Genomic DNA, 22,497 nt, shown 5'->3' on the forward strand with positions numbered 1-22,497 from the left:
TCGCGGTGCACTAACCAATCAGGCGGTTACGCGATGCTAGAAAACGACCTCCGCTAATCTTCTGAATCTCATGTTTAGCAAACGAAAAGCACGCAACAAGAACCCACTGCAGCTCTTTCTGTCAAAACGTTTGTGCGATTAAGTAACGGCTGCACTGATAATGTATGGCGTCAAATTTCGCGCTTGCCCCGTGTCACCGCCTACGATTGGCACTTCAGAATAAAAGCGCCCCTTGTGGGGCGTGGCGTCTCTAAGTTTGAGAGGCCCATGCTATAAGACGACCGACCCGAGCCTGTCCAAGATCCACGCACGCGCAATGGCAAGCTATCTCCAACCCAGCCACTATCAGCAGATGTCGCCAGCATGCTCAGAAGCCGCGGGCTCGCTTGCCCTAGACAAGCCTGACGCGCAGTGTACACCATGGGGCGGAGAGCAAGGGACATCTTCGTTACCTTCAATCTTTTCGCAGAAGAGTCGAAGAAGTTTGAGCTGGTCAAAAAGAACTTCGACGACTACTTCATCAAGGAGACCAACGTTGTCTACGGGAGCGCTTGATTTCACAAGCTGTACCAGATGCTGGGCGAGTCTATTGACCAGTTCATGACGGCTCTACGCGTCTTGGCGGAAAAATGCGATTTCAGAGAATTCAAGCAGCGCCTCATCCGGGACCGGTGCGTCGTTGGCCTGCGGGACGAAAAATTTCCGAGTCGCTCCAACTGGACCCTAAGCTATCTCTCGGGACAGCTCTAGCGAAAGCCCGCCTGAAAGAGACAGTTCAGCAGCAACAAGCAGAGCTTCGCAACTCGAAGGAGGTTCGCGACAACACTCCGCGAAAGCCAGGTGACGACGTCAACGTCGACGCAGTGGGTCACCGCACGAAACCGCACCGAAGTGAGGACACCCGGCCGCCAGCAGTTCGTTCCGAAAGGCAGTGCATCTTCTGCGGCGGCCACTCCCACCCAAGGACAGACTGACCAGCTAGACCGCAGAAGTGCTTCAACTGCGGCGTAAAGGGACATTTTGACAAGGTGTGCCTCAAAGGGACTAAAGGGACTCCTCCAAGCAACCAGCGAAAGGTGCGAGTGTCGTCCGTATTAAAGACACTGGGGAAATTTTTCTAGGTGCGGTGGAGGTGCCTGGCGCCAAGGCGCCTTACGTTCAGGTATTGGTTAATGCAGTTCCTGTTTTCTTAAAGGTTAACTCAGGGGCAGAATTGTCCGTAATTCCAGCATCGTTTCCTGGACTTCCCACGAGCTTAGAAAAGGCCGACATCTTGACAGGCGCTAGCGGTGCCCGACTAAATGTTCTGGGCAAGTTTCAGGCAGATATAGTTTGGAAGGGACAAACTTCTAGCCAAACATGTTATGTCGTCAGTCCTTTGCGCCACGTACTGCTAGGTTTGCCAGCTCTTGAAGTATTAGTTGTTAAGTTCGCTGACTTTGTCGCTCAGAAATGCTGACTACAAGGTTATTTGCCCTCAGGTTTTTGACTACTTACGCTGTATGCCCGGGGAGTATACAGTCAGGCTAAAACCAGACGCAGTTCCATTTCCAATAAGCGCACCACGCATAATTCCTATACCGCTTCAGGAACCTGTGAAGCGGGAACTTGATAAGATGGAACAAATGGGCGTAATTCGGGCAGTCGAAGAGCCAACCGAACGGTGTGCCGGCATTGTTCCCGTACAAAAGCCCTCAGGAGACCGATGGATCTGTGTCGACCTTACGCAGTTGAACAAGTTTGTCTTAAAGGAGCCATAAAGAGAAAACAAAAGTTTGTTTTATTCGAAAGATTAGGTTTTCATAGTACCCAAGCGCTTTCCCGGAAGCAAATGATGCTTTATTCAGTGAGAAAAAATGCAATTTAAGCCAAAATTTTAAATCTCCCGCTAAAATTGCACATTCCGTCACGTGAACCATGGCGTCATATGAGCCGGTCCATGAAACAGATACTTAGTATGTCGACTCCATATAGCACCCACACGCGGGAGTCGACCGAGACAGCGGCCATTTTAAAAATACTAGTACAACCTAGTGCACCCGTAGCCCTAGTCATGGAATCGCCTGATCCGGAGAACAAAACTCTCGCCGAAGAGCTCGGGCTTGCATTTAACAACCTCACACCACTTGAACGCTCAATGCTTCTAAGTGCACGAGTGGCAAGACTTGTGGGATACGCGGTGGACGGGAAGCGACCATTCCGCGATAGCCACAACAGACGAACGCCCTGCCGTCGGCACCGCTGCCTCGTCAGCCCCGTCGCGACGGACGAATACAGACTGGTACGTATGTGACGTATTTTTATTACGGTTAATAATAGTTCAATTTCCGTAGCAGTATCGCTTATGGCAGTTGGCCGGTGTCGTGTATGGAAAGCCGTTCGCGCGAGCTCTCTGCTTCGACCAGAACGATACGAGCGTTAATGCGCGGTGTTTACGGCATTTTTTCCCCCAAGGTCAGAGCGCTTTGACCATTTGACGAAGTCGGCGACGAGCGCCAGCATGTCCCAGGAGTGAGCTAACGTAAGGGTCCCTGCCGTAATCACTTCCTCGGAAATGAAGCCAGCACACTCGTACTTCCTTTAGCTCTCTTTCTCCTCCGTTTGCAAAGTTCACCAAACGTATCCACTTGCTTCGCCGAGGTTCGTCGTTGAGCAGCACATGAAAGGAGATCTCCTCATCGGGGATGTCGCACTCCTTCGACGATTTGCCCGTACTACATGGGCATTTCAAAACGTAGCAACGAAATTTCATTGTAAAGTACTCGAACAAACTGAAGTTTTCAGGGGTCGTAAACTGGAAACGAGCTCCTTACAATAGCAGCAAGCCAACACCATTCCGAAACTGCGACGACTGTCACTATCTCGTCGCTGCTTGCTGTTCCTTACTCCCCTCGTTTCTATTTTTACCTTTGCTGGTTGGCGATATGACGGCCAACCTCCTGTGAAGGAATTACGATACCAAGCAAAGTCACGGCTGTGCTTGCTGGGACGGTTCGTTACCCCTAAGAACCTCGAGCCCGAAAATTCGTCTGCGCGACGGCGAGATGTCGAGCTCGGCCGGCGGTAGTTTCGTACGCATTGGCGCACACGCTTGCGTGTTTGTTAGGAACTTCAACCGTTTACTCCACCGTTCTTTGTCATAAAAAGAATGTGCAGTATGTTTCACGGGTATTTAGCTCGCTATGCAAACTGTAAGCCCTGCCTAACATGCGTTTGCTTTTGCCGGCCACCGCCAATCGCAGAGCATTCTCGAGTGACATCATAGGTTCTGTTGCGGAAAATGAGCTGGTGGGTCGCATAGTCATTTCCTTTTTTCCTAATTATGTAGCTTATTTGAGCGAAGTTTGCATTATAAGTGGTGTCGTTAATGGTTCTAACGAGGCAATCTTTCGAATGAACCAAACTTGTGTTTTCTTTTCATGGCTCCTTGAAGAGAAAGGTATACGTTGCCTAGTGTAGACCAAGCACTAGGCTCACTTGCCGGCGCGAAATAGTTTTCCAAACTATACGCAAATTCCGGATTCCACCAGGTGCGACTCAGCAAGGCCTCAGAACTACTGACCACGTTCAATACGCCGTTTGGGCGGTACTGTTTCACTCGGTTGCCGTTTGGAATTACTTCAGACCCAGAGTACTTTCAAAGGAGAATGTCTGAAATCCTGGCAGGTCTTCCTGGCGTCGTTAAACTGATGGACTATATTCTCATTATTGGCGACAGCAAAGAGCAACATGATTTTAGGCTATAGAATATCTTGGCTAGGCTGGCGTAGTCTAACGTTACGCTAAATAAAGCAAAGTGGGTACTTGGAGCAAGAAGCATGAGCTTTTTGGGTCACTTTCTAAGTGAGAAGGCGTACAGCCTGATCCGGCCAAACTCAGAGCCATTAAAGAGCTGAATCCGCCCTCGAATATTTCACAATTGCGCAGTGTTCTGGGCATGGCCAATCACCTAGTCCGCTTTTAGCCGAACTTAGTGCAAACCACTGCCCCACTACGGGCGCTTCTTCAGAAAGAGACTGAATAGGTTTGGGGTCCATCTCAGAACACAGGTTTCGATAGCTTGAAAGCTCTTATCTTCTAAACAAAGTGTATGGCCATGTACGATCCACGACTTCCCACGATTCCTTCGGCGGATGCCTCCTCGTTTGGTCTCGGTGCCGTCCTTTTCCAAAAAAAGTAAAGGCCAGCCGCCCGATAGCGTTCGCTTCAAGGTCATTGACCAAAACCTAGAAGCACCATGCGCAAGTCGAAAAGGAGGCACTAGCTTTAACATGGGCTGCAGAAAGATTGGACGAGTATATACGAGGTATCGATGTGACCTTCGAAACAGACCACAAACCTCTTGTCTCGTTGCTCGGTAAAATGCCTATTGATTTGTTAACGCCAAGGGTGCAGCGCTTGACAATGCGGTTGATGCGGTATCAATTTCAAATTGTGTACGTTCCCGGCAAAAGCTTGATTACATCGGACGCTCTTTCACGAGCGCCGATGAGAGCAGATAAACTCGCTTGTGAACTGACCGTCTCGGAAGTTTCGTCACTTGTTAAATCTTTTGTTCAAGGGCTTCAAACGGGCGACAATTTTGTTCACAGAGTACGTGATGCTCAAAAGACTGACGTTGTTTGTCAAGCCTTGCTGAACTTCTTTCACCAAGGCTGGCCAGAAAAACCAAAACTTCTTTGCTACCTAGCTCCGTACTGGCGGGAACGTGCGCAATTGCCGAATGCAATGGCATGTTGCTAAAGGGGACTAGATTGGTAGTACCTCAATGCCTAAGAAAAGTACTATCCAAGCTACACGATGGGCATCAGGGCATCTCAAAGACAAGAGCTTTGGCGAAAGAATTAGTCTGGTGGCTAGAGATCGGTGAACCACTCGCACGGCAAGTAAAACAATCTGTTACTTGTGCTGGATTCGTCACCAAGAACTGTGAGCCGCTGATCTCAATTTCAACGCCAAGTTTCGCTGGGAATGACTTGGGGATCGACTTGTGTTTTTTCAACAACTGTCACTAGCTTGTCGTGGTCTACTACCTGTCGCGGTATCCGGAAGTAGCCCTTCTTCCCTCAACAAAAACCGGTACGGGTATAGAAATGCTAAAAAGCATTTTTGCACGTCATGGCATTCCGAAGACCGTGGTGACAGATAATGGACCACAGTTTTCTTGTACAAAATTTGAGAAGATTGCCCATGATTATGGCTTTGGTCACGTCACTGCACGCCCTAGGTACCCTCAGGCTAATGGGGAAGAAGAACGCATGGTTCAAACGGTTAAGCGACTGATACTCAAATCCAAGGACCCATACTTGGCTCTGCTTATCGAAAGGGCAACTCCAGGCGTCCTCGGCTCAAGCCCGGAGGAAATCCTCATCGGCCGGCGTCTTCGGACAAGAGTTCCAATGGCACCGCAGTTCCGTGATCCAGTGCAGCCACCGCTGCTTACTCTTGCGACCAAAGAAAGGGCCAACAAAAAGTTGCAAGCAAAGTACTACAACAAACTCTACAGAGCCAGGGAGTTGGATAAACTAACACCAGGTGATTCTGTTTCGGTAACGGATATAACAGCCAGAGGAACGGTGCTAGCGACAGCCGCTACTCGACGTTCCTACATAATACGAACCGAGGAAGGGGTTACACTGCGACGTAACAGACGAATGCTAAACGGCTTGCCACAATAGGGAAGCGTTCAGGCAGCTGCGAGTTTCCAAGCGAAAGCGAGTCAGCCGAATTGGTTTCGACGGAAAGGGAGCCATCCACGGCCTAACTTCAGCTTCAATGCCTTCAGACTCAGGGGCTCTGATTTCCGCGTCAGTACCTTTCGCTTCCGTGACTGTGACCAGGTCTGGTAGAGTGGTTAAGCGACCGGTTCGCTACGGTATTGATAAATAAGCTTTTGTTCGTGGTTCGTTACCACTAAGGGTTCTTGGTTTTGTTCATGTGTGAATGTTCTAAATTCCACGCACAAAATCACTGTTATTTTGCAAAAGGGGGGATGTGCCGGAATGTGTTTCCCATCTGCTGAAAGTGCGCTCCTGCATGACGCGCCGATTCACCGTGCCTGGCTCATGTATGGAAACACGTGGTACTGACGCCACAGTTGCTACTTAAACCGCTGTGAAATAAACGGCGGGGCTTGTGTTGCTTGCCTATCGCCTGGACTGCCGTCGCCTCCTTTCTTTCCCCGATCACCGACTGATAGTGGCGGGCGCCGCTACGACTAATGTAAAATTGGTGTATACGGCCAGTGATTGTCAGTAAAAAGTGAATAAAACTAGTTGAGAGATTAGAAAAAGATTTGGGCTAAAGTCAGGGTGCCTCGAGGAGACTTTTTGCCTAGCACAAAAAGGAATGAGGCCCCTCAGTGTCACGTAAAAGTACCCCATCAATGTCCTCATTACTGACGTAGAAGCTGCCGTGATGTGCGATAAAAAGTTTCCTAAAAACATTAACCTCGGCCAACTAGTCTAAAACGTTTTTGTAACTGATTATACCTTCATCCCAGAGAAAGTATATGGGGTGTAGTGGTAGGTGCTGCGTGTGCACATTAGCGAATTGTCTCTCTCTTTGTCTTTCGAGTGCACTACATGCAACTACAATATGACGAACACAGAGAAATCTTGGCCGTGGGCTTCGTTCAAAGGGTATCCGTGTGTGCGATGTGTGTGCCCTATTCTTAAACGACGAAGAGCTACTTCTACTGACCTGTGTTGTTTTTCTGATATTTTTCTACCTATTTGTGGTTTAATTGCATGAAGTTTGTTTTCCGTTTTCGTGAGTGTTTCAGCCAGTGTTCCTGGAGTTTTCTGTTGATGATCGAATGGTGCTGGTAGGGAAGTAACTGCTGCTGCTCTGCGTAGAAATTTGGGCACTAGTTTAGTGCCTTACTGTGACCTGAAATCGAGCGGAGTTGATTTATTTATTTCTAATTTCTAATTTTGATTGTCATGTCCCCTTTAGAATTCAAACTCCTTCTCTTCGCGCCTGAGTAGCGCTTACCGAGGCGTACGAGGTGAAGGTATTGCCGCTGTCTTTTGATCTCACACACGCCGCCCTTACACCCAATTGGGAAGACCGTGTTCTGCTCCAGATGGTTGCTGGGCACCAGACAATTACATTGGTGAATGTAAATTATGAAATTTTTATGAAGATCTTAGCGCAACAATTGCAGAGTGTTATAACAGGAGTAGTAGGGCCGCATCAGTCCTGTGGCATAAAGGAGTGCAGTATAGTAAAATATATCCACGTTCCGCACCATCCTGTGGTGTTGGGATATCTTTTCCAAAATTGTAGCTATGCTTCAAAATTGATTGCGAGGAAGCGTTCAACCGCACGTGTGATGATAGTTTTTGTATTTTGAAGTATTTATATCTCTGGCGATGTGATCATACAGGGAGTTAATATGGCGTGCTGTCATTGCGGCACACAACTGATACTCAACAAGAATGTCGCAAAAAGTACTCTCGTGCTGTCTTCTTTGCGACAAGGGTGTCGAGAATCTTTTCTTCTGTTTGCAATTTAATTTACCCTTTTTGTTTACGAATTATTAGTGAAAGTGTAGTACGTGTTAGTTACTAGAGGCGGCCGCTTTTCTGATTTATGCGTAAAGCAAGAATGCCCATGTGTACGAGAATTTGGCGCATGTTAAGAATCCCCAGGTTGTCAAAACAAAATCCGGAGACCTCCACTATGGCGTGCCCAATCACCTGCATTGCGTCGACACGTTAAATCCAACAATCAAATCATTCATTCAATCAATCAATCAAAAGAGGTTGGTTATTTACACACTACGATGATGTGGCTGTTTTTTGCGAACACGAGGAAAGTGTGAGCGGCTCCATGTCAATAACAAACGAGTATGGTAGTGTTACTATTGGTCCAAGTGTGCGGGCTTCTTTTCAGGGGGCGTGGAGGACAACTGCTGTATTTGAAAACGTGTCTCGGTCCGGTACACCAGTGAATTATCTGGGAGTTTCCCTAGATAGCTATCATAATAGCGGCGAGCACTGGGAATCCAAGACGCCGAGATTTCGCCAAAAAACAAGGAATTGGGTAGTCAGCCAATGTCTTTTCACACGTGCCACACTATGCAACATGTTTCTTCTGGCAAAGCTGTGGCACGTGCTGCAAGGTCGTAATTGTTACGGGCCCAGATGCAGGGAATGTGCACAGTAGTTGCAGTCTTCAATTGGTCACTGGTGTGGGAACGCTTCAGATGAAGTAACCTTTTTCGCGGAATCCACAAAGTTGTAAACCGCTTTATGTTTTTGCCGGACACAAGACATCCATTTCTTCTCAGTTTATTGCCGATCACGCTAGTAAATGCAGTGTTTGAGTAGATTGTTTCTTTTGCAAACAAAGATGTGGTGCCGAGAAAGACTACTTAAGGAAGTGGATGAGTCGTTTCGGTTGCTTACAGTGCGATTTTCCGTTGAACATTTAACCAATGTTTAAAAAATACTTACAATTTGAGTGCAATGCTCTTCCCGGTACCACGTTATCGCAAAGTGTATAATTCTGGTCTCGCGCAAGATTCTGTTATCCCGTGTGAAAAATATGGCAGTCCTTGAATACGAGGAAAATTTCTTTTTTATTTTGCGTGCAGGAACGTTGCCAGTTTAATGTGGATGGAGGAGAGAGGTTTGTTTATTGGTTGCACCAACATGTGTGCGTTGTGTGTGAAAGCCGAAAAATTGGAGCATGTTTTGAACTAGTGGTGGAACGTCTTACAAATATCATTGGTTAATTGGCATGTTCATTGGAGGTTGCGGCTACTACTACACCATGGTGGCCAATCCTGCTCTGGTGAGTGAATGGGGTACCGGCTATTGTCGCAGGCGTCAAGCCGCACACCGAGCATCATTTTGCAATTCCATCAACACACGTATTTTTTTCCGACGGGAATTTTGCGCCACCGGCATTCGATCCACAGACCTGCGCGCTGAGCGGATGCTCTACTTCTACGCCATCGCTGCTCCCAAAGAATGATAGATTTTCTAACGACGTAGCGTTGCTAATTGTCTCTGGCGACGAATTGCAAGGCATGCTTACCAAAGTGAACAAACACAGTATTACCTTGGGCCCGAAAATTAATATGCAAAAAAATAAAGTAACGATCAATAACCTCGGGAGAGCACAGCGTCTTGATATAGGTGGCGAGGCAGTGGAGGTGGTAAGAGAATATATCTACTTAGGGCAAGTTCTGACCCCCAATCCCAACGATGAGGCAGAGATAATTAGAAGCATAAGAATTGGGTGATGTGCATTATTCCGGAGGCATAATCAAATAATGAATGGCAGTCTACCATTGTCATGAAGAAGTGTATGACAGCTGCATCTTCCGGGTACTCACCAACGGGGCAGAAACTTGGAGGCTCACTAAGAGGGTACAACCTAAATTTCGGACGACTCAGCGATCAATAGAACACAAGATGACAGGTGTCACATTAAGCGAAAAGAAGAAAGCGGAAGAAGAAGAAAGAAGAAAGTCTACCTCTCCTATTTTTTCGCCATGTAATAAAGAAGAGAGAGCGGAGTGGGTCGGTGAAGAAACGCGTGTTAAGGACATATTAGTAGAAAGTAAGAAGAAATGGACGTGGGCAGGGCACGTAACGCGAAGGCAAGATAACCGTTGGTCATTACGGGTAACAGTGTCGATCCCTATAGAAGGCAAGCGGGGCAGGGGGCGGCAGATATTACATGGGCAGAGGAGATCAAAAAGTTTGCGTGGATAAATTGGTCGCAGTTAGCACAGGACCGGGATAATCAAAGTTAAAGGACAGAGATGGGCAGAGGACATCAAGAAGTTTGCTTGGATAAATTGGTCGCATTTAGCACAGGACCGAGATAATTAAAGTTAAAGGAGAGGCCTCTGCCCTTCAGTGGGCGTAGATAGGCTGATGATGGTGATGGTGATGACGACAAAAAAAGCTAAAGAAAGACCTGCCCATTTCAATGGATGGCATTCGGTTCTTTACTGCGGGCCGCGAAGATGATGTACCGTGTCAATTTGTCATGGTAATGAGGTTTTGCAAGCGGTTTTCAATTTACACGTGACTTATTATAAATATTACAACGAAACAAAAAGTGCTGGAGTAGCGCAGTGGGATGGACCTCAGAATTTTAACGCTAGGGATCGAGGTTCGATTGGAATCATAGACCGTGATTCACTTTTTCTTCACTTCAACCACGATCATCATCATTGTCAGAAAATGTCGGCTTTCCTGTAGTGGGCCTGGGGGTCAACAGATGACGTCAGTGGTAGGCTGAAAGATTCTCTTGAAAACGAAAATGTACCGTGACATAAGCTCCTGCAAAAAATACATGAATGGTAAAATTTCCTACAGGCGCAATAGAAACATGCACCTCGTACCCAAAACAAGCCCTCCTAGATACGTGGCCACATTATGCTACGAAGGCGCTCCTACAATACGAAAGACAGTCCTTATCCAGCTGCTTTGTTGCGCCAGCTGGTGCGGAATATTTATTTCGGTCGCCACTGCATATTTTCACTTTGTTTTTGAACACCTTACCAATTGATACCACTGTACAGGGCAAGTAAACTGAGGCCAGGCAAAAAGCAATAAAAAGTATTTGCCTCCGGTTTTTCATTTGTTTGTTTATGCTTTTACGGTTCACAATGTTATCTTAGCAACGTCAGTTATTTTACAAAGCAAAAACATAGAGTTTGTACATTTCCAAATCCTATGCGAGTAGCAAAATCCCAAAGAATCACATGATTTATGACCGCGCTGCCTTGTGATGGCTTTTAGTTCTTCTAACTTTCCAATTATCGCGGATGCGAACTCGAGTGACAGTGGCCAAACGTAAAGGTGAATCAGCGAAGCTGTGCCAGAGAGTACAAGCCACGATTCCTTTGTTTTTCCCTATGTTCGGGTATCTGCAGACATTGAGCTGTAAAGCGACAATGGCTGGAGTGGACACTGTAAATTATCGGAGCTGTCAGAGCGCAGCCATACGAAGTGACGGCGGCTGGAATGAAAGGGCGAATCAAGGTAGCTGTGAAAGAGTGGCCAAGCGAGGCTTGTCTAAGTTTTATTCCCATTTTGATGTATCGATATACACTGAATATAATGGCAAAGGGACCGCTGTAGACGACGTAAATGAGAGAGCGGTCATAGCGTGGATCATTCACAAGCCGGCATCGTTATACCCCGTTTTGTTTCGTTGGTAGACCATTCCATACAGTTTGTGGTTCGTATGCTTCATGGCAAACTCAGAGGTTGACGGAGAATATTGAATGGCGCCTGCAGAAAAAAAATGCTTTTAGGTAAACCTAAAAATTTGCAGCGTATCTGCTGGCTTCGGTTCAACTGTGTTCCAACGACGCTTGCCCAATCACGGAAGCTGCGGCCGCTTTCTATTTGTAGGCGAGAAGCGAGGACGTTCGCGAATCTAGGTTTCGGTGCAATTTGACGATCACCAGGTAGTCAAAACAAGTCCGGAGATCTCCACTACAGAATGCCAGAGTGCCTCTTCGCCCGAGTGTCGCTTCAGCGCGTTAACCTAACCACCACTCACAGAAATAAAAATTGTCGCAAGACCACAGTCTCCTGCCACTTCCACCACGACCACCTTATTTTTCCCCTCCGAGTGCACTTGCAGTTTGTCTTTGCTTTAGCTCCCCCCATGCCGAATCCAATCAACGTTTCTTCAAATCAATTCAATTTTCCCGCATTCGCACTCCCCCTTTCGCCATGTTCTGCCGAAGCGTGCTGCTATTTCGCCTCTCTCTGACCCCGCTCTGAACACATTTTTTTATTGTAAGAACTACATAAAATGGTGCATATACTTTCGGTTACGTATTCATATTCTGGTCAAATATGCCTGATGTTTTCGTTGCTCTAGAGGATGTTGACTTGCATGAGCGAAGTAAGAGTTAATTGGATGCGAAGCAACCAGAAACGCTGCAAACGATTCGGCCTGGGCCCAATGGGCGAATTGAATGACAGACATACAGACCCCCCGACCAAAACACAGAACGACCAAATGTTCGTGGTTAGGTAAACTTGAAAGACTCACTATAAAACGCAGTGTCTAGAGAGTGCTCTCACGGTACTGTAGCTACGTGATGGAGGCATTTCTAGAGGGTCGTCCGATGGCATTCGAATCTTGAAGGCCGCGTTTGCACGGATTCGAACGTCTGCCGCGGTTGGGGAGAGGTTCCGTCTTGCATCCACGACACAAGGGCTGTTGCTTGAGTATGAATCCTGCCAGTTCTGTTTCCTATAGCTATGGTACACTTTGATATGTTTTTTTCTTTAACAATAACTTCGTTTACACAAACAATATGGCCACAGCTGATTTAAAGCCAGAGATACGAAGTCAGAACACAAGAGCACAGCCGAAGGCAATTACTACACATAAACAGTCACATATACATACCTAAAAAAAAGTTCTCGATTACAGGCAATAACAAGGATTGTAGCATGAAAACAAATCTTGAAATGCATCAAGAAATGACGCCAATAAGAAGTGGCGCACTCTGCGGTATATGTGCAATACACGGAACAGACATAACTAGATGGATAAAAATAAAAGAACAAAGATAAGGAGGTAAATAAGGTAAGTACTGCCACCTGCTGTATCTGGCGTGAATGCCTTTAACGCGCCCTCGCCCCTTGCAGCGTAGGTGCTACGCGGGATAAGTAGGCGAGACACAATAGTTTGTCTCAGCGGATGTCGTCCTTTATTTTGAAGGAACTCGCCGTCTCACCACCTTCCCCCGGTGCCTTTGCCGGTGCCTCGTCCGACTCTGGTCTCTCAAGCACACTTGTCTTCCAGTTACCTTTTTGAGCTAAGTGGCGCCAGGCTGGTTTCGGGCTCACAGTGCACTTGACCGCGTGCACCCTGCCTTCCAGAGAGAGTGTAGGCCCAGGGCGAGTACCAATTTGCGAAGGGCCGGTCATTCCGCGTCCGCACGTAGGTACCTGAGGCTCGACCACGCTATATGCCATCGTTGCCAAAGAAGGCCTCTATTTCGTCCCAAAAGTCGTGTGCAGTTTTGTATGCTATCAAGACCTTCTCAGGCATCTTCATTTGCCCGCAGATAATGCGTCTTACGCCAGGCGGCACAAAAAAGCCCCAATAGTCCTGCCACGCCTAGATGCGAACACTCGGACGTGAAAATGAAAGAAGCCCTTAGAAACCGACGGGCACAGGAGCAGCTCGAACACGCGTCAATACATCTCCGCCTGGCGCGTCCTCGGAAGGGCACCGATAAAAAGGAGGCGGGACGACTTTTCTGGTGGTCCCAGTGAAACATTAGTGGTTTGGCGGGGAGAAGGTATTCCCACAGAAACTGCTCCTCCAAGGTCACAAGTGCAACGGTGGCCTCTTTGTAGAAACCGGTTAGACTTATGTTGTTCAAGGCGGTGTAATGCCGTGCGAAGGAAAAAATATGGCTGGTCACGAAAGTACAAGAAGCGGTGTACGCTCAGCCTGAAATGTATGTTCACAAGGACCACACCTCCTTTCATCTAACTCCAAAACAGATTGTACCGACGCATAGAAGCAAATGTTGGACGCCAGAGGAAGACGAGCCATAACCGGTGTAGTTCGTGAACTGTGCTGGTGTCAATTACGGTGATTTGTTCTCTGTACAACATTACACGGTACTCCAGAAGATTGCAGACGTGTGTTCTTGAGAAAAGTACTTTTTTTATCGTCCTCAATAGCTGAAGTTTCCTCTCAGCAGCCTCCAGTTTTACTGCCATCTTTGCACGCATACTACATCGAGGTCGACAGCTTAGGCCGAAGTAACGTCTCGAGGTAACGTCCTTCCAATCAATGCCGAGAAGGTGTCGAGGCTTGCAAACCCACTAACCAAGGCAAGGGTCGTCTGAGTTGGCCATTTTTATTTCAGGTCCATTTTTCGGTCGAAACGGTTAGCTAGCTCAACTCATCCCCTTCCTGCGACGCCTACGAGCAGAAGAAGAGAACTTCGCTCGCGCATGCCAGGAATCGCACTTTTTCGTGCCTACAACAAGGCCTATGATTGTGTCTGACGCCGTAGTCATCCCGGCGAGTAGCTCGACGAGGTACAGGGCGAAAAGCACTGGCGACATCGCGCATCCCGGACGCGCCGACATGTGAACCGAGATGGGAACTCCTGGCAGACCGTTTCAGACGAGAATGGTAGTTGTGTCTAACAGTTCTCCACCCATTCCCTTAACATCCCAATCTCACAGTGACGTAGAAGTGCTGATCGGGGCAGGGTACAACGTCGAAAGCTTTCCTTAAGTACAAGTGGAGCACTGCTAACGCAATAAGGCCTAGCTCTGCCGCCTCGCAGGCGCTAGCCATCCCGGTGTAAGTAGGCCATGAAAGAGCGGCCTTAGAAACCACAGGTCTGATAGTTTCCTACCACGCCTTCAAGTGCCAATTCCATCTTCTTAGCAGGATCTTATCGAGTATTTTGTAGTGAGCTCGGGTAAATTCTATTAGCATTTTTTTTGTATTAGGACCAGGTGGCTGCCCTGCACGGATGGTGACAGACGTTTCCTTTTTTGTATGCCTTCAAAAACACCAGCTAGGATGGGGCTAAGTTCTTTGCTGAAAGTAAGGTGAAATTGTGCTACAATTCTGTCCGGCCTTGATTTTCAGTAGATTTTTAATTGTCTGCTTTACGTCAGAGGGGGTTAGGACCTGTTAGGAAGAACAATGATTGAGAGCCGTGGCGTGTTCTTGCGAAACGGCGTAGCCCGCCACTTCAGTCGAGTGCTTCCACCCCCCCCCCATCTCTCCCCTAGTCACAGGCATGAAGTCCATCTCAGGCAGCATCAGATGGTGTCGATCCCCTGCGGAAATCTAATGTGTATCATATTAGTCGGCGGAATGAGAAGGCGCGTGCACGTTTTGGTACGTAGAACACGTCTCGCTTCCACACATGATTTGGTCATGCAAAGGCATGGCGGCCTCACGTAGAACAGCCCCTCCCATCCTTCATAACCCATCCTTTCTAAAGTTGGAGGCTGTCATCCCTACACCATCCCTCTCGTGCCCAATAGGCCCTCGCCCAATCGGCTGAAGACACTGAACGCCGGAAACAGGAGAGCGGGGGGGGGGGGGGGCTGTATTGGTAACTGAGTAAATAACTGAGTGGTGCAGTCACCAGAACTTCCGGCGAAATAAGGTTTTACTACTACTGCTGGTAGTATTTACGCTATAGGCGGACGGAACTCTAGACGCATCGTTAAAAATCTTGGGTATGGGGCATATAGATAAGAACCGACGTAACGCGAACCTTTCTTTCATCCTTGCATAGTGCGGTGAACTCAACGTAAATATGTAGTTATTTTGAGGTCATAATTTTCATGTGCTGGGCGTACTTTCTGATTTTTCAGAAACAAGAAAAGTGTCGATTTCGTCGAGAAATGCAATTCGTGAAGAGAAACGTTTATCATTTATTCTCCCTTGCGAAGACGTCACCAGCCCTAAACGCAATCATCGGTATATACTGAAAGCGCGCGGAAGAGACGGGCGGATTGTAGGGGGCAGAGAGGTATGAAGGGCGGATGTTACGAAGGGTGAGAGACAAGCATATTTATTGAGTCATATACATGGCCGGCCCGCCAAAACCGTTACGGGACGGCAAGAGTTATCTTGTGTAACTTTTTCGCTTTCTTCTGTTAGATAAAACTCAGTTGTGCACATGGAAAGAGCGCCATTGGGAACAGCTTTTCAGAAAACAGGTAAAAGAAGCACATGAAGCTTCGCTTTAAGCAATTTATTCCCGCTGTCGGTCGCTATGAAGGAGAAAAAAGGCACTTCTATGTTAAGAAGGTGAGTTAAATGCTTCAAGAAGTTACGGGCGGCAGCTCGTAGCAATTAGAGAAACTGGACAATGAACGTATGGCGTTTTTTTAATTCGGCCAGCATACAGACTTCATGTCAAGAAGACTGATGGAACAGAAGAGCTAAATAAATGGATGTTATTCGTAGCCGAACCGCGTGACGTTGTTCATTGGGATATGTGGCGCCGTATCGCCATTTTTCTCCTCTTTGTGTGGCCCGCAACTCGGTATAGTCCGCCATAGCCCGGCGCATAGCGTTGGCAGCATTTGCTTGATATTGAGGGTCTTTCCGCTTACTCAACATGCACTGACCAGCGGCTTCTCTCCTTCCGATTCCTTTGGTTTCTTCAGGGGAAAGCATATTCTTCGATATGCCCATATTCACAATATACCAAATACTGACGCTCCCGGCAACGACATTGCCTCTCTTCCAAGAAAGCACCTGCACGTAAATGTTCACGTCCTCACCATGCTGAGCCAATCGGGAATGACGCACCTCTCCATGACACCTCACCACGCCGCGCGCTCATACTAAGGAGTACTTATTGCCTACTATGCCCCAGCCAATCCTCCTATGCCATTTGTTGCATGCCATTCTTCCCCACTCGTCACACGTCGCCAAACTATCGTATTACTCCGCATAGGGCAGTGTTCTTCCTCTCTACTTCGCCAAGCGGAGTTTCCTGTTAACGTTCGGCATGCCCAGAGCTCAAGCCTAAACATCTCTGGTGTTACAATGTGAAAACTGTTGTCACCACAGTACCCAGTGTTTATAGGTAATGGGTACTCGGAGAAGGGCCTTTGGTTAAGGCCCACACGGAAATTGGTACGCTAGGTAAATAATGAATCTTTGTGTGATAATTCTCAAAAATCACATTCCGTACGAAGATCGCGACATGGCTTTCGAATTGACGGGGTACACTTTAGCGAGGGCCTAGAGGAATCAGTAGGGCGGCGACTGCCTTCAATGGCAATAGCTATTCATTGCGTCAGCAGTGCTTACAGGTTGTTGGCAAAATGTTTGCATATGACAGGCGCGAACAGTGGAAAAAGGGCTGCGGCTTAGCACAGCTGACCCTGGACATGAAAACCGAAAGCTTGGTTTAGCATTATTAAGTCGGTTTTAGCTCGGTTAACCTTTGATTGAGCTTTACGTTTTATACATGGGTATACACTAATCACGAAGGCAGGTATGAGGGCTGTGCAGGGTCGGTGGCTTGCACGATTGTGATTACACATAGGTAGACACGCATAGTTTGTCACAGGTATCAGACGCCGTTTGTCCACGACAACTCAAAGCCTCCCGCTCCCGCGTAACGCCTAATGAAGACGGTCTGGCCTCGTTCGCACCCATGGTCCAGCTCCCACTCACTAGGCGAGTGCGGCGATCCTGTTAGCCTGGCGCGCGGGCTCAGGTGGCGACCCAGCTGCTTAAAGGGAATGCACCAAGCTGGCAGCGGCGCAGCTGGACGCTACGCGCCGCGTAATGCGTTGCAAATGCTACAGCACAACTGCGGTGATATGAAGAATGAAAAGGTTGGTGACGGAGAAACTAGGCTCGACTAGGCAAAACTTTCCTTTAGAACATCACAGGAATTGTGAGCATGTGGGGAGCTGTGGCCGTCAAGCCGAGCTCCAGGCACCATGGCTGTAGTGGCCTGTTGTGTACTCTGTTCGCTAAGTATATTGAATGCATCACTGGACGTCGATGTAGACTTGGCCGTGGTCGAGCATGTGCATGTCCATGCATCGGCACCATTTCTTAGCGTTGAAGTGCAGTGTGGACAGGAAAGAGTGGAACGAGCAGCAGACATCCAACGCAGCCTCTTAAGTGCAGGAATGACCACCTTGTCTGCCAAAGGATGCAATATGCGCTTGGCATGGTAAGGCTATTCAGCTCGCCAACGGTGTGCGACAAACGCCGATTTGCAGGTTTCTGAAGGGCAAGCAAGTCATGGCAGTAACACATCCTCAAATTCCCGTGATCAATGTCGCTGTGGTGTGGTCTTGATAATTTCTTACTAGACACCGAATTTTTGTCAAATGCCGTCTTTTTCTAGCCACTATTTCGTCCTACTTTGGTATATGAGCAAGAATTATAGGATAATAAAGACTTTTAAGGTTTTTAATAGTGCCTATGTATGTCTATTCTTGGCGTTTGTTCCTAAATACCTAAAAGTGCCTATACATGCCTGCATTCAGAACTGGTGCCTATATGAATACGTTTTAGACTCCATTTTCTGTTTTGAATGCAGCTTTAGATCACTATTCATGTTACCGGGAAGCATCGACTGTTCGAAGCTCTACGAGGTCAAACCTACCCCCGTATTCTTAATCCCTTCTTTACTAGAATTTCCAGTGGGAGAGTTCCTTGCAAGGAATTTTCACGAGTAAAATCATTCGGGTATCCTTCAACCAGCCCAGTCGAGGGAAAGATTTAGTTGGAGCACATGCTCAGAACAGAAGCACTAGGCTTTTATTTCAGCAAACGCCAGGAAAAAAACTCAAGCCGCAGTGAAATGGAATTCTCATTTACAGTGACAAGGGGCACAATTTTTGAGTACAAATATTTGGAAGTGGTAGAAGTTTGTTATTGTTCCTACAATTTTCACTGTGATTCTTGGAATACGTTCCGCGTGCTCCTCAAATATACTTCTTCAAACACGTAGATTCGCATTATCGTTTCTAGAAGCATTCTAAAATTCAACTTCATTTTCATTCCAATGGTCCAGCACTGAACCAGCCTTTTTAGGACGTAATTCCTGTTATGAGGACAAAACGTCGAAACACAACTGCCCCGCTACATTTCCTTACGCTTTCAAATTCACACTGACGACAGGCTGTACAACGCGACTTTCCGTCAAAAATCTCTTCAGTCACTAAATACTTTTCCAAAAATGCTCGTTAAATTTGTGTAAGTGTATTTAGAAGTGTTTGAAAGTCTTTATTGTTCAATTCGGTCATCACTGAACTTGATAACATTGCCCGAGGTGTACCTAAAAATCATCATGCAACAGTTTGGTAATTTTTGAGAAACGGTAGTCTGTGTTGGGTTTATTATTTGTGTATCTTTTACTGCGTCGTAATTACATAGTGTCAGGCAGACATTAACTGGCGATTTTAACTGTATTAACATGTTTAAGTATTTTTTCTGTTCTATACATATGCGGCACTTGATAAAGGGACAGTGGCCATTAAACATGAATCCCGGCAATGCGATTGTTGAATTAAACCGAGGGATGGCCATTATTCCAGCATTTTTATAGCACAGCTGAACCGCTATGTTCAAATTTTGGTGCCATTGGGCCCTCTTAAAAATAACGATTTGAGTTTTACAATCCCAGATTCAGGTCGGGCAGTTCTTGGTTTGAAAATATTTATATTTAGGTAGACGCTTATGGCGCCTATATTTAAGATGTTGGAGGCATAAACCTTTGTTTCGCCTGCCTACATTTGGTGCCAAAAGCGTTCTAGGAGAGCACGGAAAAAACATAAATGAAGCAGAAATGGTGCTAAAATAAGCCGTAGTAGAACGCTCCCAATACCGGCGGCAAAATAGAGGAACGTAGTGGGAACAATACGTAGAGAAACATGCATACGGAGGCCTTTGGATACAAAATGGCATGTTGTGTTGTTACGCGGCAGCAGAGAAGATGACACGAACCATGGCTGTTGATGACGAGGTGTATTTACAAGGTGAGACGATGTATCTACAGGCCGCCATAATAAAACGCCCCCTGCTACACCCCGCACACAGCTTATTCCTCCTGATCATCTTTTTATATGGTTCCTGGTAGCAATGGGGAGTGTAGGTCACGACCCGTGAAATCAGCCTCCCCCACCCCCCTCCGCGTTGAACGACGACAGGCACTGTTGAGAGAGAGGGAAGCCGAGTTTTGCACGCGGATGAGCAATACAATACAATTACACCCACTCACGGATGACGATGACGATATTGATGATGCCTGGCCACACAGCAACAATTTCTTCAGCCCCGACGAGGCGTCGAAGGTTCTGCAGCCACGTCGAGCGAAAGGGCTGGAAATCATGGCGCCTTGGCCTTGCTTCGGCGCGGCTGGGCTCGACTGGTCTTCATTAGCGTTATTGGGCCTGAAGAAACGAAGTGGTGGACATCGTCGAGTTGGGTTGTCCGCTGGGCTGGGGCTGTCCAGCGCAACGTCCTTATCATTGGCGGCTGCGTACACCCCAATGCGATGCAAAGCCACGGACCAGGATGAGGATGAACCCGCACGCTCCACCAAATTATGCCTTGCAGCAGAACCAATGACACGAACCATGGTTGATGATAGAGCGATGTATTTACAAGATGTGGCAATCTTTCTATAGGCGGCCATAATGAACCACCCCCTGCTGCGCACCGCACACATCTTCTTATCGTCGTCATCGTAGTTGGTAGTGGGAAAGCTAGCCATGGTGATTGTCGCCACATCGTAAATTGTACATACACCTGAAAGCGAAAGACATTAACGTGAACGCACTGAACAACATTTAGTGGCAGTCCGCGGAGTCCCCTTTGTTATAAAAACATGATTCCGATCTGTGTGACATGGCAGTGGAGTGTGAAAAGGCGGGGAGCCTGGCCTTGTTAATTTGGTAAAGAAAATGAAGGGGTTGACGAGGAAGATAGAAAATACCATTTAGAAGCCTTACACATACCGTTTGGTAAATTCTATGACTAGAACTACATAATCTTCGGACAAGAAATGAGCCTAGAAGAGAAAGGACGACTTCGCGGCGTAAACGTTTTAAAGGAGTTCGAATATCCTACAAATGTGACATACGTAGCGGATTTCAATACCAAGAATAAAACCTTACGTATTCCTTGAATATAAGGGCTCTGAAATGACGGATAGGTGAGGAGGATAGAACGTAGCAGTAGTAGAGCAACACATAAGTGCGACGGCCGCCTAATACGCCAATGTCGAAGCACACAGAACTGCACAGATAAGACTTGCTTACAGGATATAATAATCCACAATAAATGACGCGTAAAAGGTAGCCGGGCTCCAACTAAAAACTAAATTTGGAAATTTTCGAAGTGGGGCAGGCAAAATGCACACAACAACCTCATTGGAATAACCAAATTTTATAACGTACTGCAACCCGTATCTCAAAACAAGGACGAAAGATAGACAGAGGAGTCGCCCTAGGAGAGGAAGCGAAGGTTATCTGAGGATTCACCCAATGAAAGTAGCAAAGACAGGAACAAGAACCATTGCCGGGATAACAGGAAACCGTAAAAGAAGTCGAACCAGAAAACAACATTATTTATATAACCGAAATGGTCGTTGTGAGCACTCAGGGCTTCCATAATTGTAGGATTTATGAAGTTGAGGGGAAGTCAGAATTCCTGGTATCCACTGCACCCACAACGGCGTAGCCGTATAATGAAAAGAATAAAACAATCGACGCGTTGTATTACCACCTGGTATTGGTGAAGGTGGAAATCCAGCGATACGAAAAAGAACCACCTTATTGTCACAAACACAGAACCAACCTAATATGCCACACCATCGTCCTTCCCTGTAAACTCTGTGTAGACGCAGGTGAAAGCTCAGAAGCTCGTGATGTTCGTGCTGAAGCAGCTACAGCTTATGTCCTCGGTGCTGGCGGACTATCTCTCTCGATGAATATCCCCATTAGGCCTACACAGCCGTATTGGGTTATACGATCAGGCTCGGAGCGGGCAACCTCGGCAAACTGGCATAGCGCATGCGCATTGTCGTATTATCTGCATGCGCCCTCCTGCTAAAAGAAAGAAAATGTGCACCAAAAATATTGGAATTCAGCGTGAATCAGTCTCTAAGCATTAGGAACAATCTCGGACAGATGCCGGACATTGCTCCTGTTCGAGCAAATGTTCACGTCCTGTCCTGCATAACTCTGTCCTAGGTACCACTTTTTTTTCCGGTGCACTGCCTGGCCGAATGTAGTAGATATGCGAGTTCGGAAATCACATTAGGATGTGATCCTCGTCTTGTACTACCCTCGACGAAGCTATGGCCATGCGAATCGCATTCGCTTTCACCACAAGTTCACATTAGCCCTGGTGCTGCTTTGGTGGAGGGCTTTCTTGCTTCGCATGGATCCTGGGGTTATCAAAGGAACGGTTCCGGGGGCATCCGGTCGGTAACACAATCATTTAGGCGATTATTAAACTAACGGACGATGTCTTCTTAACATGGTTGGTTCTTTGTATCGGGTTTAACGCGCCGATGCAAAGCAGGTGATGGCGCGCCCCGTAGTGGAGGGCTCCCGATTAATCTCGCACACACGGGCGTTTTTGCTTTTAGCATCCGTATCTCTTCATGCCCTCCTGTCGGCAAGCCCATACCTACACATTCTCATTTTCTCGACCTGTCTTGGTGGATTGAGATAGCACTTCATCGTTGCACTATAAACTTCACTAATGAGCGAGCGATCGATACTCAATAGCGAGCCCCGCACACTAATGCAAATTTTCAGGTTAGATAAAGTCGCACTATCGAAGATATACATCTGGTCCTGTTGCGTTCAGCCTGCTCTCGCGCAGAACTGACGGGTGCCCGCCAAACGTAATCAAAGAATGCCTATACACATCGCAATTACCTGCGATTTGAAGCACCGCGACACAAACACAGCACTACTAGGAGAGCTGTGTGGGCGGATGTATATTACTTGCACC

The 22,497-nt window shown here is 47.2% G+C and overlaps 1 pseudogene; it reads left to right on the forward strand.

The window, feature by feature from the left end:
* The first annotated feature begins 420 nt into the window (after nucleotides 1–420).
* Nucleotides 421–22,497, forward strand: part of LOC144146626 (uncharacterized) — a 114,304-nt pseudogene continuing 92,227 nt past the window's right edge.

This window comes from Haemaphysalis longicornis, unplaced genomic scaffold (genome assembly GCF_048455015.1).
Source record: "Haemaphysalis longicornis isolate Haplotype H1 unplaced genomic scaffold, Haemaphysalis longicornis Haplotype H1 scaffold_7, whole genome shotgun sequence".
NCBI lineage: Eukaryota > Metazoa > Arthropoda > Arachnida > Ixodida > Ixodidae > Haemaphysalis > Haemaphysalis longicornis.